Consider the following 14,925-nt stretch of genomic DNA (forward strand, 5'->3'; position numbering starts at 1 on the left):
GTCTCCCTTCTCCTCCAGATGGGAGTTCCTCGAGTCCCCTTGTTTCCCCTAGCCCAGAGCTGGCACCCAGTGGGTGCTCCATCCATGTTTGTTGAATGACAAAGGGAATGGATCAATGAAGCTCACTCATTCTCGCCCATGAGCATCTAAACTCACCCTGCTTAAGCTTGCATTTCCCCAGCGGACCAAAAACAGGAGCTCTGGAGTCAGACTGCCGGGCTGCAAACACCCCTCTCACCACTTGTAAGCTTGGTGTGTTCCAGGGCAAGTCATTTAACTGCTCTCTACCTCAGTTTATTCTTCTGCAAAGTGGGGATAATAATAGTACCTACTCCATGGGCACCCTGTGAGGAGTAAAAGATCTAAACCACAGCCTCCATTTCTCTTCCTCTATGCCTTTGCTGGTGCTCTTTGTCCTACCTGGAATGCCACAGGCATCATCTCTGCTTAGTGAAGCCTACTTATTCTTCAAGACCCAACTTAAATGTGCCACCTCCTTGCAGCCTTCCTGGATTCCCACATCCTGGTGCCTCCTCCCCAGTTAAACACCTATGACATGCTTCCTGAAGGCCACAGTCCTACCCTGCCCAGGTTACAATTATGCCAGTCCAAGCCCCACTCTCCTTCATAGGGTTGGAGCTTCTAGAGGGCAGGGGATAGTTGGTGCTTCGTGGATGCTTATTGAATGAATGAATGAATGAATGCAGGATATTCCAGATGCTCTGGCAATGTCTGATAAATCTACCAGGACTCATTTTTAGGCAGCCCTGAACCAAGGCCTGTAAGATAGCAAACACATCTCCTCTAACTGACCCCTTGGATTTAAAGGGACTTTGACTTACTGAAAATCCACTTCCAACTTGTAAAGAGTTAATTATTAGCAGCGAGCTGACTCAGGAGTGAAGAAGGCCGGAAGGTCCTTCCCTCTGTCTGTTCTGTAAATCTAGAGACAGCATGGTGCCGTGTGAAGATTAAACGACACAGTGTTCTAAAAGCCCCAGCAGAGTGCCTGGGGCGCAGCTGGCCCCCAAGAAATGGCAGCATCAGCACCAATGTTTTTTTGGTGGTTGTTGTTATTGTTCTGGAAGAACTGAGTTCTCAGGGTAAGAGGGCTGGAAAGCTGATTCATCTGCAGTTAGTAAGTAGCAATTTCTGCTTGAGGACTGTATTTCCACTTCCAACCCCATGCTTGTTGGCACACGTATCAGTTTCCTATCGCTGCCTCGACCAATGTCAGCAGCTTTACATACCGCAGGTGTATCACCTCACGGTTCTGTAGATAGGAGGTCCAACACGGGTCTCGTGGGGCTAACCTCCAGGCGTTGGCAGGGCTGTGTGCCTTCCTGGGGCCCGGGGCCCTTCCCTCCATCTTCAAAACTGGCAACTGTAGGTCAAGCGCTTATGCTGCCATCTCTCTGACCCTCTGCCGTCCATGTCGAAAGCCACTGACCTTGTGTACCTTCTCTCTGTACTTTTATTTTTTAATATATTTATTTATTTATTTATTTATTTTTGGTTGTGTTGGGTCTTCGTGGCTGCGCACGGGCCCTCTCCATTTGTGAAGAGTGGGGACTACTCCCTGCCGTGGTGTGTGGGCTTCTCACTGCGGTGGCGCCCCTGGTTGCGGAGCACGGGCTCCAGGCGCGCGGGCCTCAATAGTTGCAGCACGCTGGCTCAGTAGTTGTGGCTCGTGGGCTCCAGAGCGCAGGCTCAGTTGTTGTGGTGCACGGGCTTAGTTGCTCCTCGGCATGTGGGATCCTCCCAGACCAGGACTCGAACCCGTGTCCCCTGCATTGGCAGGCGGATTCTCAACCACTGTGCCACCAGGGAAGCCCTTCTCTCTGTACTTTTAGCCAGGAAAGCTTCTCCACTTTTAAGGATTTATGTGATTAGATTGGCTCCCCTGGATAATCCAGAGTAATCTCCCCATCTCAAGGTCCATACCTTTAATCACATCTGCAAAATCCCTTTTGCTATGTAAGGCAATGTATTCATAAATTTCTGGGACATCTTTGGCGGTGTGGTGGGGGTCATTATTCTGCCTAACACAGTGTACCGTCTTACAAGTTGCCCTGAGTATGTTTTCTGTGTGGGGACCATCCAATCTCCTCTTCAGAGGGTCTCCCTATCGTCATCATAACAGCAAATCGTTCGGAAGGGTTACCACATGCCAGGCACTGTTCTAAGGAGCATGTATTTCTGCACTTATTCAGTCTTCACAAATTCCTTATGAGGTTCCTCACTCCTTAAGCGTGGACTGTGCACAGCCACTTCCTTCCCAAGAGAACAGCCAGGAGAGAGGGAGGAACTTCACAGCAGAGAAAACTGACAAACACCACCTCAGCCAGGTGATCGAGGTCAACATCCACAGTCATAAGTCATGTTGATGGGATGTAGTATTGAGACAACACGATGAGAAGGGTGCTTTACCCCGTGACCTTCTCCTCCTCAAATCTATAATCCCAGTCCAATCATGAGAAAAAGTCAGACAAATTCCAGTAAAAGGGCATCCTGCAATATACCTGACTAGTACTCCTAAACACTGTCAAGGTCATCACAAGCAAGAAAAGTCTGACGGCTTCCCTGGTGGCACAGTGGTTAAGAATCCGCCTGCCAATGCAGGGGACACGGTTCGAGACCTGGTCCGGGAAGATCCCACATGTTGCGGAACAACTAAGCCTGTGCGCCACGACTACTGAGCCTGCGCTCTAGAGGCCGTGAGCCACAGCTACTGAAGCCCACGTGCCACAACTACCGAAGCCCATGCACCTAAAGTCCGTGCTCCACAAGAGAAGCCACCTCAATAAGAAGCCCGCGCACCACAATGAAAAGTAGCCCTCACTCGCCATAGCTAGAGAAAGCCCGTGCGCAGCAACAAAGACCCAACACAGCCATAAATAAATAAATAAATTTATAAAAAAAGGAAAAGTCTGAGAAACCATCACAGTCAAGAAGAGCCTAAGGAGCCATGACAACAAAATATAATGAGCTGTCCCAGATGGGATCCTGGAACAGAAAAAAGACCTTAGGTAAAACTAAGGAAATCTGAATAAACTATGGGCTTTAGTTAATAATAAAAAGTATCAGTGTTGGGTCATTAATTATAACAAATGTTAATAACAGAGAAAACTGGCTATGAGATATACGGGAACTCTGTACTAGCTTCTCAATTTTTCTGTAAACCTAAAACTTTTCTAAAAAATAAAGACCATAAAAACAAATAAATAATAAATAAATAATTTTATAGAACTCTACAACATAGAACTCTACAACATCATTATCCCCATGATACAAATAAGGAAATTGAGGCTCGAAGAGGTAACTTATCCTATTAATGGTGGAGCCAGGATTTGAATACTGGATTCTGGCTCCAAAGTTCAGTGTTCTTAACCACCATGTTTTCCTGTTTCTCTGGGGCTGTCTAATCTCCCCCATTAGTCCAGAAGTTCCCCAAGGTCAGGATCTGTCTCTTCCCTCAGACTAGGGCCAGAATTGTGCCTCTCTCCTCAAGGGGCAGGACTATATTTCTGCCAGACTGGGCACCATCTCCTGGCCACTGGTCATGTCCAGTGTAGAGATGCAACCTGAGTTTTGGGGATAGACCATTGCTTTTTTTTTTTTTGGCTGCGCTGCACAGAATCCTATCATCTGGCCAGGGATGGAACCCGGGCCCTTGGCAGTGAGAGCATGGAGTCCTAACCACTGGACTGCCAGGGAATTCTGACCATTGTTTTTCAACTGGAGTGCTTCCCTCTACCCTGCCCTGGGGACACTTGGCAATGTCTGGAGACGTTTTCAGTTGTCGCAACTTGAGGAATGCTACCGGCATCTAGTGGGTAGAAGTCAGGGATGCTGCTAAACATCCTACAGTGCCCAGGACAGCCCCCAAACAAAGAACCATCTGGCCCCCAAGTGTCACGAGTGCCAAGATTGAGAAACCCTGAGATAGACCCTATTTCTAACCCTCTCTCCCATTTTCCTCACAAAGACACTCATATGTGTCTAACCACATGTACCAATTTTTGGTTTGGGAAATCTTGTCACTCTAAGTATAGCAGAGACTCTGCGATGGAGAGCTCCACCCTGGGGAACAGAGGAGGGAGGGTCCCACGCAGGGTCCCGCTCCTGCCTCTTCCAGCCCCTGTCTCCATTGACTAGCCTACCTGACTTCCAGCGTGGCCCTTTTGGCAGAGAGGTGCCAGGATGCCCTATTTCCTGGGGCAGGAGGAAGTTCCCAGCCCTGAGGAGGTCACAGCTGAGTCAGCCCTTCTTGGCTTCAGCTCTGAGAGCACTTGTAGACCTGAAAGAGACATCCACATCACAGCTTGCTCTGGGCAGCCAGACCGGAAGGCGTGGCGGGCAGTGGGGCACAGAAAGCTGCCAAGTCAGCCCTGTCCTCACCCAAAGCCTTCCCGAGACTTGTCAGACAGACATGTCATGGCAGCTGGGTCCCTTTGGGCAAGTCATGACTTTCTGGACCTTGGTTCCTTTATACATTGAAAGCAGAGAACACTCACCCTCTCTCCGTGGGAGGATAAAATGGTCAGGGAAAACAGCTTTATGGAGCACTGACTCAGGTACCCCGTTCAAGGTGCTGGAGAAAGTGTGGTGGACAAATAGCACCTGTCTTCAAGGAGGGTACCCCAGGTGAGGGGAGACAGAAAATTCAGTGGTCCACGTGGGTCTGTTTCTGGTGGGGTCTGCGGTGGCTGCTGTGACTTGCTGGTGCTCTGTCTGTTGGCTCCCAGCTTCACGTCCTCCTTTCTGTGTTTTGCAGGCGCTGGAAGCTAGCAAACTACATTTCCCAAACTCCAGTTAGGTTCTGCGAATGGGAGGAACCGGTGAGAGATGGGGAGGCATGAGGGAGGGAGAAGCAGAGTTTTCTGCTTCCGCAGGTTACTTCTGAATTGGCAGCAGCAGCGTGGACACTTGGGGTGGGCACTTCCTTAGCATCAGTGGGCAAGAAGGGTCCCTGCTGGCTGTTCAGTGGCAGCTGTTCCCATGGCAACACTTCCAGCTACTCAACCCCAGGTGTGGGTTTGTGGGTTCCAGCCCAGGGATGGTAGCAGCTTCCTAGCCTCTGAGCATCACCTCCTCCCTTCTAAGACATTTGTGACCAATTCCCAGTATTAAATCCCCTTCTGCTAAAAGCACCTAGAATGGTTTCTGTTTCCCTGTTTGGACACTAATTGATACGAATGGCAGTAAATGAGATGATAATGAGAATGTGAAAATGGCTTGCTTCTTATTACTGCAAGGTCCAAAGCAGAAAGGAAACCCAAATGCAAACTCTCCGTGATTTTCCCCTTAGTGGGAATCTGACATTATCCCACCCATCAGCTTGGCGACTTAAAGCCAGACTGTCTATCAGTGGGAGTCCATGGGCATCTTCAGGGGCCAGGATACACGACACCCCACCCAACAACCCCCCCTTCCACTCCTACCACCACCTTCATCACCTGCAGTTCTGTTTTATTCTCTTGGCTATTCAGAAGCACTTTCTGATTATTGGATGCAATTCCAATCTCCATATATTTTGCTTTGTTTGTTCTCTTCAGCAATGTCAGGTTATCCTAAAAAACACATAGACTCAGAAACAGGGCTGCGGAGGTGAATAAAATTCTTTCTCCCCACCTTCAAATGTCACTTTATGCAGATATCTGAAATTCCACCACTGAAGCAGTCCTTCAGATTAAGGCAAGTAATCTTAAATGAGGCTTTCTGGGCTTCTATGGATCTCCCAAACTTGTACTGGAAATGCTATGTTTATTTGAGGGAAGTTGTTTTGGAGAGTGCCCATAATTTTCATCAGATTGTCAAAGAAATATGGGATCCTGAGAAAGCTACAACCAGGAGGTTAAGGCAAGGCCGTCTGTCAATCACATATATTCTTTCAGGAAGAGTGGTACATCATTGTCTCCAAAACGGGATTCAGGAAGAAACACTTATTTATGTTTACTTCATTTATATTGGATTCATTCATATTTACTCTTTATCTCACCCTTTCACTTTTAAGCATATTTATTATGGACACTATATATAACATAGTAGCACAGGTATATAATTTATAAGTAAATGACACATGGAGATTGATGGGCAATTTTAAAAACTTGATATAGGTTCACTGTCAAATACTTTAGAGGAAGCAGGGCTTGAACACTAATGTTCATTGCAGCATTATTCAGAGTAGCCAAAAGATGGAAACAACCCAAGTATCCATCAACACATGAATGGGTAAAAAAAAATGTGGCATATCCGTACAATGGACTATTTATTCACCCATAAAAAGGAATGAAGGTCTGATACCTGCTACAACATAGATGAACCTTGAAAATATTATGCTAAGTGAAATAAACCAGACACAAAAGGACAAGTATTGTATTCCACTTATCTAGGATAAGCAAATTCACAGAGACGGGAAGTAGATTACAGAGTGCCAGGGGCTGGGGAAAGGGAGGAATGGGGAGTATTATGGGTTGCATTATGCCCCCCACGAAAGATACATTGAAGTCTTAACCCCCAGTACCTCAGAATGTGATGTTATTTGGAAATAGAGTCTGTGCAAATTTAACAAGGTTAAGATGAGGTCATTTTAGAACTGGCCCTGATCCAGTATGACTGGTGTCCTTTGGACACAGAGAAAGACATACACAGAGGGAAGGTTATGTGAAGACACAGGGAGAAGATGGCCATGGGACTGGAGTGATGAATCTACAAGCCAAGGAACTCCAAGGATTGCCAGAAAACACCAGAAGCTAGAGGAAGCAAGGAAGAATTCTCCCCTAGAGCCGTCAGAGAGAGCATGACTCTGCTGACACCTTGACCTCAGACTCCTATCCTCCAGAACCGTGAGACAATAAATTGCTATTGTTTTAAGCCATCTAGCTTTTGGTGTTTTGTCATGGCCAACCTAAGAAACTAGGGAGTTACTGCTTAGTAGTTGCAAATTTCTATTTGGAGTGATGAAAAAGATTTGGAAATAGATAGTGGTGATGGTTGCACAACATTTTGAATGTAATTACTGCCACTGACTTGTAAACTTAAAATTATTAAAATGGAAAAATGTATGTTATAAATGTTTTACCATAATTTAAAACAATTAGTAATGTAATATACCAAAACCTACTAAATCATACACTTTAAATGGGTAAGTTGTATGGTATGTGAATTATATCTTCATAAAGCCGTTAAAAAATGGTTTGTATGTGGAGGGGCAAAAGACCCAGAGTACCCAACACATTATTGAAGAAAAACAAACTTGAATAACTGACACTACCCAACATTAAGAGTCACTATAAAGCTACAGTAATCAAGAAAGTGTGGTATTGGCAAAGAATAGAAAAATAGATCATTAGAACAGAACAGAGAGCCCAGAAGTACTCACATAAATATAGTCAATTGATCTTTGACCAAGGAGCAAAGGCAACCCAATGGAGCAAAGACACTCTTTTCAACAAATAGTGCTGGAACAATTGGACATCCACATACAAAAAAATAAAAATAATCTAGACACAGACCTTACAGTCCTCACAAAAATTAACTAAAAGTGGACCACAGACCTAAATGTAAACACAAAGCTATAAAACTCCTAGAAAATGATGTAAGAGAAAACTAGATGACCTGGCAGTTGTCAATGATTTTTAGATATAATACAAAAGGCAGGGCCCATGAAAGAAATAACTGATAAACTGGACTTAAAATTTAAAACTTTTGCTCTGCAAAAAGCACTTTGAAGAGAATGAATAAACAAGCCACAAACAGGGAGAAAATATTTGCAAAAGACATCTTTTTTAAAATTTTTATTCTTTAAAAATTAATTTATTACTTTGGGGGGTGCTGCGTTGGGTCTTCATTGTGGTGTGTGGGCTTCTCATTGTGATTGGCTTCTCTTGTTGCAGAGCACGGGCTCTAGGCATACAGGCTTTAGTAGCTGCAGCACGCGGGCTCAGTAGTTATGGCGCAAATGTTTAGTTGCTCCGCGGGATGTGGGATCTTCCAGGACCAGGGATCAAACCCATGTCCCCTGCATTGGCAGGCTGATTCTTAACCACTGAACCACCAGGGAAGTCCCACAAAAGATGTATCTGATAAAGGACTGTTACCCAAAAATACAGAGAACTCTTAGAATTCAACAATAAGAAAATGAACCACCCAATTTAAAAATGGGCAAAAGACCTGAACAGACACATCACTGAAGATGATATACAGATACAAACAAGCATATGAAAAGATGCTCAACTTCATATATTATTAGGGAAATGCAGTTTAAAGCAACAATGAGATACTACTACACACCTATCAGAATGACGAGAATCCAAAACACTGACAACGTCAATGCTGGTAAGGATATGGAGCAACAGGAACTCTCGTTCACTGCTGGTGGGAATGCAAAATGGTACGGCCTCATTGGAAGACAGTTTGCAGGTTTCTTAGAAAATTAAACATACTCTTACCATACGATCCAGCAATCATTCTCCTAGGTATTTACCCAAATGAGCTGAAAACTTACATCCAACAAAAACCTGCATACAAATGTTTATAGCAGCTTTATTCATAATTGTCAAAACTTGGAAGCAACCAAGATACCCTTCAATTAAAAAAGTGGATAAAGAAACTGTGGTACATTCAGATAATGGAATATTATTCAGTGATAAAAAGAAATGGACAGGGCTTCCCTGGTGGCGCAGTGGTTGAGAGTTCGCTTGACGATGCAGGGGACACGGGTTCGTGCCCCGGTCCGGGAAGATCCCACATGCCGCGGAGCGGCTGGGCCCGTGAGCCATGGCCGTTGAGCTTGCGCGTCTGGAGCCTGTACTCCGCAACGGGAGAGGCCACAACAGTGAGAGGCCCGCGTACCGCAAAAAAAAAAAAAAAAGAAATGGACAATCAAGCCATGAAAAGACCTGGAGGAACATTAAATATGTATTATTAAGTGAAAGAAGCCAATCTGAAAAGGCTACATAATGTATGATTCCAACTACACAAAATTCTGGAAAAGGTAAAACTATGGAGACAGTTAAAAATATCAGTGGTTGGGACTTCCCTGGTGGTACAGTGGTTAAGAATCTGCCTGCCAATGCAGGGGACATGGGTTCAATCCTTGGTCCAGGAAGATCCCACATGCCGCGGAGCAACTAAGCCCGTGCGCCACAACTCCTGAGCCTGCGCTCTAGAGCCCGCAAGCCACAACTACTGAGCCCACATGCCACAACTACTGAAGCCTGCGTGCCTAGAGTCCGTGCTCCACAAGAAAAGAAGCCACCACAATGAGAAGGCCACGCACAGCAAAGAAGAGTAGCCCCCACTCACCACAACTAGAGAAAGCCCGAGAAAGCCCATGCACAGCAAACGAAGACCCAACGCAGCCAAAAAAAAAAAAAATCAGTGGTTGTCAGAGGTTAGGGGGAGGGAAGGAAGACTAGGTGGAGCACAGAGGATTTTTAGGGCAGTGAAAATACTCTGTACGATACTATAGTGGTAGATACATGTCGTTATATGTTTGTCAAAACCCACAGAATGTACAATGCCAAGAATGAGCCTGAATGTTAGCTATGGACTTTGAGTAATAATGATGGGACAGTGCAGATCCATCAGTTGTAACAAATGTAGCACTCTGGGGGACATGTGGATAATGGGGGAGGCTGGGTATGTGTGGGGCAGGGGGTGCACGGGACGGGAACTCTCTATATTTTCCACTCAGTTTTGCTGTGAATCTAAATCTGCTCTAAAAAATAAATCTTTTTTTTTAAGACTGGCACTGTCCAGAAAATTTTAAGAGGTTTACTTATAATTGTTATAAAGTTGAATTACTTAAAAAAAAAGTTTGGAGGCCAGTGCATAAGGGCATTTATACGTGATTAACAGCAGCTCAGAATTAATTAACTTCCCTGGGGGATGAAGAGGACCTATCCAGTAGAGGATCAGCCCTGAGACCCCTCCCTCCCCTCAGGGAAGATGGTGCTGAAGGGAAGGCTGTGAGGCTTAAGCAAGTTGCTGAACCTCTCTGTGCTTCTGTTTCCTCACCTGTGAAATGGGGGAAATACTGGTACTTAATATTAATTGATATTTAATGTTGTGACTATTAAACGGGTTAATTCATGTAAAGTGCTGTGAACTGTGCCTGTCGCATAGTGAGCACCATGTAACGTGCTGGACACATGCCCTGTGAGGCTCCCTTTGCTTGCTGCTGGGTGAGCGTCAGGGAGGGCAGACCCGGGCAAGGGAGCTACCATTTACTGAAGCCTCTGATGTTGTACCAGGTGCTCACTTAATTTCTTCCCAATTGTGAAGTGGGAACCATCCTCCTGGGTTTACACAACAGAACTGGAAGCTCAGAGAGTTCAAATGACTTACCCCAAATCACAGAGCTAGGCAGAAGTGAGTGAGCCAGAATGTAAATTGGGTCTCCATGATACCAAACCAAGCCCCGCTCTTTCTACACTGCCAATTACCAATGAGACAGAGGAGGGAGGCCAGGGCCATGCCTCCATCTCCAGCGGCCAGCTTGGAGGTGGGGGACACATCCCGAAGAACATCACAGTTCTCTCTCTGTGCTAAAGGCCATGTCAGGGATTGGAATGAGCACTGCAGTGGGCTTCAGAAATGTGGTACAAGGGACTTCCCTGGCGGTCCAGTGGTTAAGACTCCGCGCTTCCACTGCAGGGGGCATGGGTTCGATCGCTGGTCAGGGAACTAAGATCCTGCATGCCACACGGCACGGCCAAAAAAAATAAAAAAAATAAAAGAAATGTGGTACAAGTCCCGGCTGCAACCCATACTAGTTGTGTGGCCATGGGCAAGTCACTTCACCTCACTGTGCCTCAGCTGCCTCACCTGTAAAATGAGGATAATAGCTATCCGGACTGTGTGGGTATTAAAGGAAGCAGCATGGGAGGGAGACGCAAGAGGGAGGGGATATGGGGATATATGTATACGTATAGCTGATTCACTTTGTTATACAGCAGAAACTAACACAACATTGTAACGCAATTATACTCCAATAAAGATGTTAAAAAAGTAAATTTAAAAAAAAGAAAAGAAAGGAAGCAACAAATCTAGAACTATCCAGCAAGGGGCTGGCATATAGAACATACCCAACTCATGTGTACTGAATGTGACACACCACCGTCTTCTGATCACCAAGAATAGAAGAAAGGGCTTCCCTGGTGGCGCAGTGGTTGAGAGTCCGCCTGCCGATGCAGGGGATACGGGTTCGTGCCCCGGTCTGGGAAGATCCCACATGCCGCGGAGCGGCTGGGCCCGTGAGCCATGGCCGCTGAGCCTGCGCGTCCGGAGCCTGTGCTCTGCAACGGGAGTGGCCACAACAGTGAGAGGCCCGCGTACTGCAAAAAAAAAAAAAAAAAAAAAAAAAGAATAGAAGAAAGGAACAGAATCAGGCCTGGGGCCCAGAGCTCCCCTCCCACCGTCGCATGCCATGTCCTTGAGGAAGGGGGGATTAGAGCCCCATTCTCCACTCTGCTCATTAGGGAGGGTGTTCCTATCTAGTTGTTCAGTTCCTATCCAGCATCCCCCTCCCCCCACTACACACAAACACACCCCCTTCAATACAGTCCTCTGCAGGGAGGTCGCACCACAATGGCCTGCCCCCCATTCTCCAGGGTATGGAGACCACAGCTGTGGTCCAGCTGCGGAACCCAGCCCAGCCACTGACCAGCCCTGTGCCACAGACAGGAAGCCAGGAAGAGCTGTGCCTGCCTGCTGGACACTGGAGAGAGGTGGATGCCAGGGTCTGGAGCCTGGCCAGGCTCTGTAATCACATTGTGTGGAAGGGAGCGTACAGGAGAGCTGTGCAGGGTCACCCTTCGCTGTCTGGAGGGCTGTGGGGGTAGGGGGTGACGATAAGCCCCAGGAGGCAGGAAAGAGCACTGAGTTGGGAGTCTAGAAACATGGGATTTAGTAAGCTCTTGCCACCAACTCACTGCGTGACTTGCTAATGCCCCTTCCCCTCTCTGGCCCCTTGTTTTCCATCTGTGAAACGAAATATTTATTGAGCTCTCTGTGTCAGACCCAATTCTAGGGAATACCCTAGCAGACAAAGCAAAGCCCCCTCTCTCCTGGAGCTTTCATTCTACTAATCAACAAGAGGTGAAAGGTTTATGAAGAATAATAAAGGGGTGGGAAGGGACAGAGAATGAGCGGTCTGGGATGGCCTCTCTGAGAAGGTGACATAAGTAGAGGAAACAAGGAAGGGGGCCAAGTGAATATCTAGGGGAAGCACATTCTGGGCAGAGGGAAGAGCAAGTGCAAAGGCCCTGAGGCAAGCACATGAGGCAAGTTGAAAAAACAAACTCAGGGAGCAGCAAGCTGGAAGGAAATGAGTGAGGGGAGATGAAGGCCATGGCAGGTCAAGCCCAGCTCTTGGAGCCTGAAGGTCATTGTAAGGACTTTGCATTTGACTCTGAACTGATCAGTGGGCCCCAGGAAAGCTAGGCCTGGGCTTGAATGCAGAGCCTACCTGGTGTTGAGGGGGGTGGTGAGGGGGGTGGAAGCATCTTCAGCCTCCCGCTCATTTATTCCGGGGCCCTAGCCAGGTCCTTCAGCAGAAGACAGTAATAGGCCAGGGACAACGGTGAGGTGTATAAGGTCTAGAGTGAGTGAGGCTCAGGTGCAAAACTTAAGGGAGCATCAGAAAACTCGGTAATTACAATTACTCGGTAATTACTCGGTACACAGTATTTTCCTGCAATATATCTAAAAATCAACATTAATGCAAAAAAATCTATAATGAACAAAATGCCAATATTTTAAATAAAGACAGGATCTAACCCTGAACCTGCATGATCCCATCTCACTGGCTTCACCCTAATCCTGTCGCTGGTTCCAATAAAACTTTATTTATAAAAATAGGCAGCTGGGGGCTTCCCTGGTGGCACAGTGGTTGAGAGTCCGCCTGCCGATGCTGGGGACATGGGTTCGTGCCCCGGTCTGGGAAGATCCCACATGCCGCGGAGCGGCTGAGCTCGTGAGCCATGACTGCTGAGCCTGCACGTCCGGAGCCTGTGCTCCACAGCGGGAGAGGCCACAGCAGTGAGAGGCCTGCGTACCGCAAAAAAAAAAAAAAAAAAAAAAAAAAAAAAAAAAAAAAAAAAAAAATAGGCAGCTGGGGAATTCCCTGGTGGTCCAGTGGTTAGGACTCAGCGCTTTCATTGTTGAGGGCCTGGGTTCAATCCCTGGTTCCATCCTTGGTCAGGGAACTAAGATTTCACAAGCTGGAACTTCCCTGGTGGCACAGTGGTTAAGAATCCACCTGCCAATGAAGGGGACACGGGTTCGAGCCCTGGTCCAGGAAGATCCCACATGCCATGAAGCAACTAAGCCCGTGCACCACAACTACTGAGCCTGCACTCTAGAGCCCGCGAGCCACAACTGCTGAGCCTGGGTGCCACAACTACTAAAGCCCACGTACCTAGAGCCCGTGTTTCGCAACAAGAGAAGTCACCGCAATGAGAAGCTCGCGCACCGCAACGAAGAGTAGCTCCCGCTCACCGCAACTAGAGAAAGCCCGCGCACAGCAACGAAGACCCAACGCAGCCAAAAGTAAGTAAATAAATAAATAAAAAGTTTTAAAAAAGATTTCACAAGCTGTGAGGCACAGCCAATAAATAAATAAATAAATAAATAAATAAATAAAAATAGGCAGCTGGCTGGCAGGGCTGTAATTTGCTGGTTTGGCTTTTTAAAAATATTGAATTAAAACATTTTTTCATCTTGGCACCTTCCTAAATTTTGCACCCCAGAGGAGCGCCCCACTTACCTCACCCTAGTCCTGGATAGCAATGAAACTATTAGGTTCCACACGGAGGCCCCCAGTGTTCATCCCTCCTGAGGCTCAGAGAGGTAAAGGGACTTCTCCAAGGAAACACGTGGATGGTGGAGTTGGGATCTGGAACTGGAGTCCCACGCCTGGTCATCACACCATACTGTGTTTTGCCCTAGAATGTTGATTTTAATGAGTGTTGATTTTTTAAAACATTTCATTCAAGTATAATAGCCATATAAAAAAGTGTATGGGGCCTCCCTGGTGGCGCAGTGGTTGAGAGTCCGCCTGCCGATGCAGGGGATACGGGTTCGTGCCCCGGTCTGGGAGGATCCCATATGCCGCGGAGCGGCTGGGCCCGTGAGCCATGGCTGCTGGGCCTGCGCATCCGGAGCCTGTGCTCCGCAACGGGAGAGGCCACAACAGTGAGAGGCCCGCATACCACAAAAAAAAAAAAAAAAAAAAAAAAAAAAAAAAAAAAAAGTGTATGTACCTTAATGTTCAGCTTGCTGAATTTTCACAAACTGAGCACACCTGTATAACCGGTATGTGGGATTAAATGTAAATATTTTACATTTCCAACAAACCAGACATATTAATTAGTGTTGGGCCAGATTCAGAGGACTTTGGATCCCAAGCAGCTGATTTCGGACAGTAAGGCTGGGAGACTGGGCCGATCCAGAGTTTAGGGGCCCTAGATAGAGACTGAGAAGCAGGGGGGAGGCGGGGCGGGTTAGTGGTGCAGGGCTAGGGTCTGTGGTTAGGGAGGGGGCCCCACATTCAGGAGAGGACGGAGAGCGACGGTGGGGAATGCACTGGGGACCATGTCCACCACCCTGCCCCCTTACGCCCTTCCACTTCCACTCTTGGCGGCGGATGAGGCCAAGCTCGCGGACCCAGGTAAGCTGGTCAGAATGCTGCAGTCGCCAAGCCCCGCGGGCGCGTCCCAGTGACTCAGACCTTGCCGGGAAGGGGGAGTCCGCCCTGCTCCCCAGAATTTCCATACAACAGCCTGATCTGGGCTGGCTCCCGGAGTTCCAGGCCCCCTCACCAAGCAGCGCGGCCGCGGGAGCCGGACCCCTTCCTCCCGGCCCGGGGCCCCCCACTTCCGGCCGAAGCCACCTGGCCTCATCGCGGGGACGCGGCCT

This window comes from Hyperoodon ampullatus (genome assembly GCF_949752795.1).
Source record: "Hyperoodon ampullatus genome assembly, chromosome: 10".
NCBI classification, from domain to species: domain Eukaryota; kingdom Metazoa; phylum Chordata; class Mammalia; order Artiodactyla; family Ziphiidae; genus Hyperoodon; species Hyperoodon ampullatus.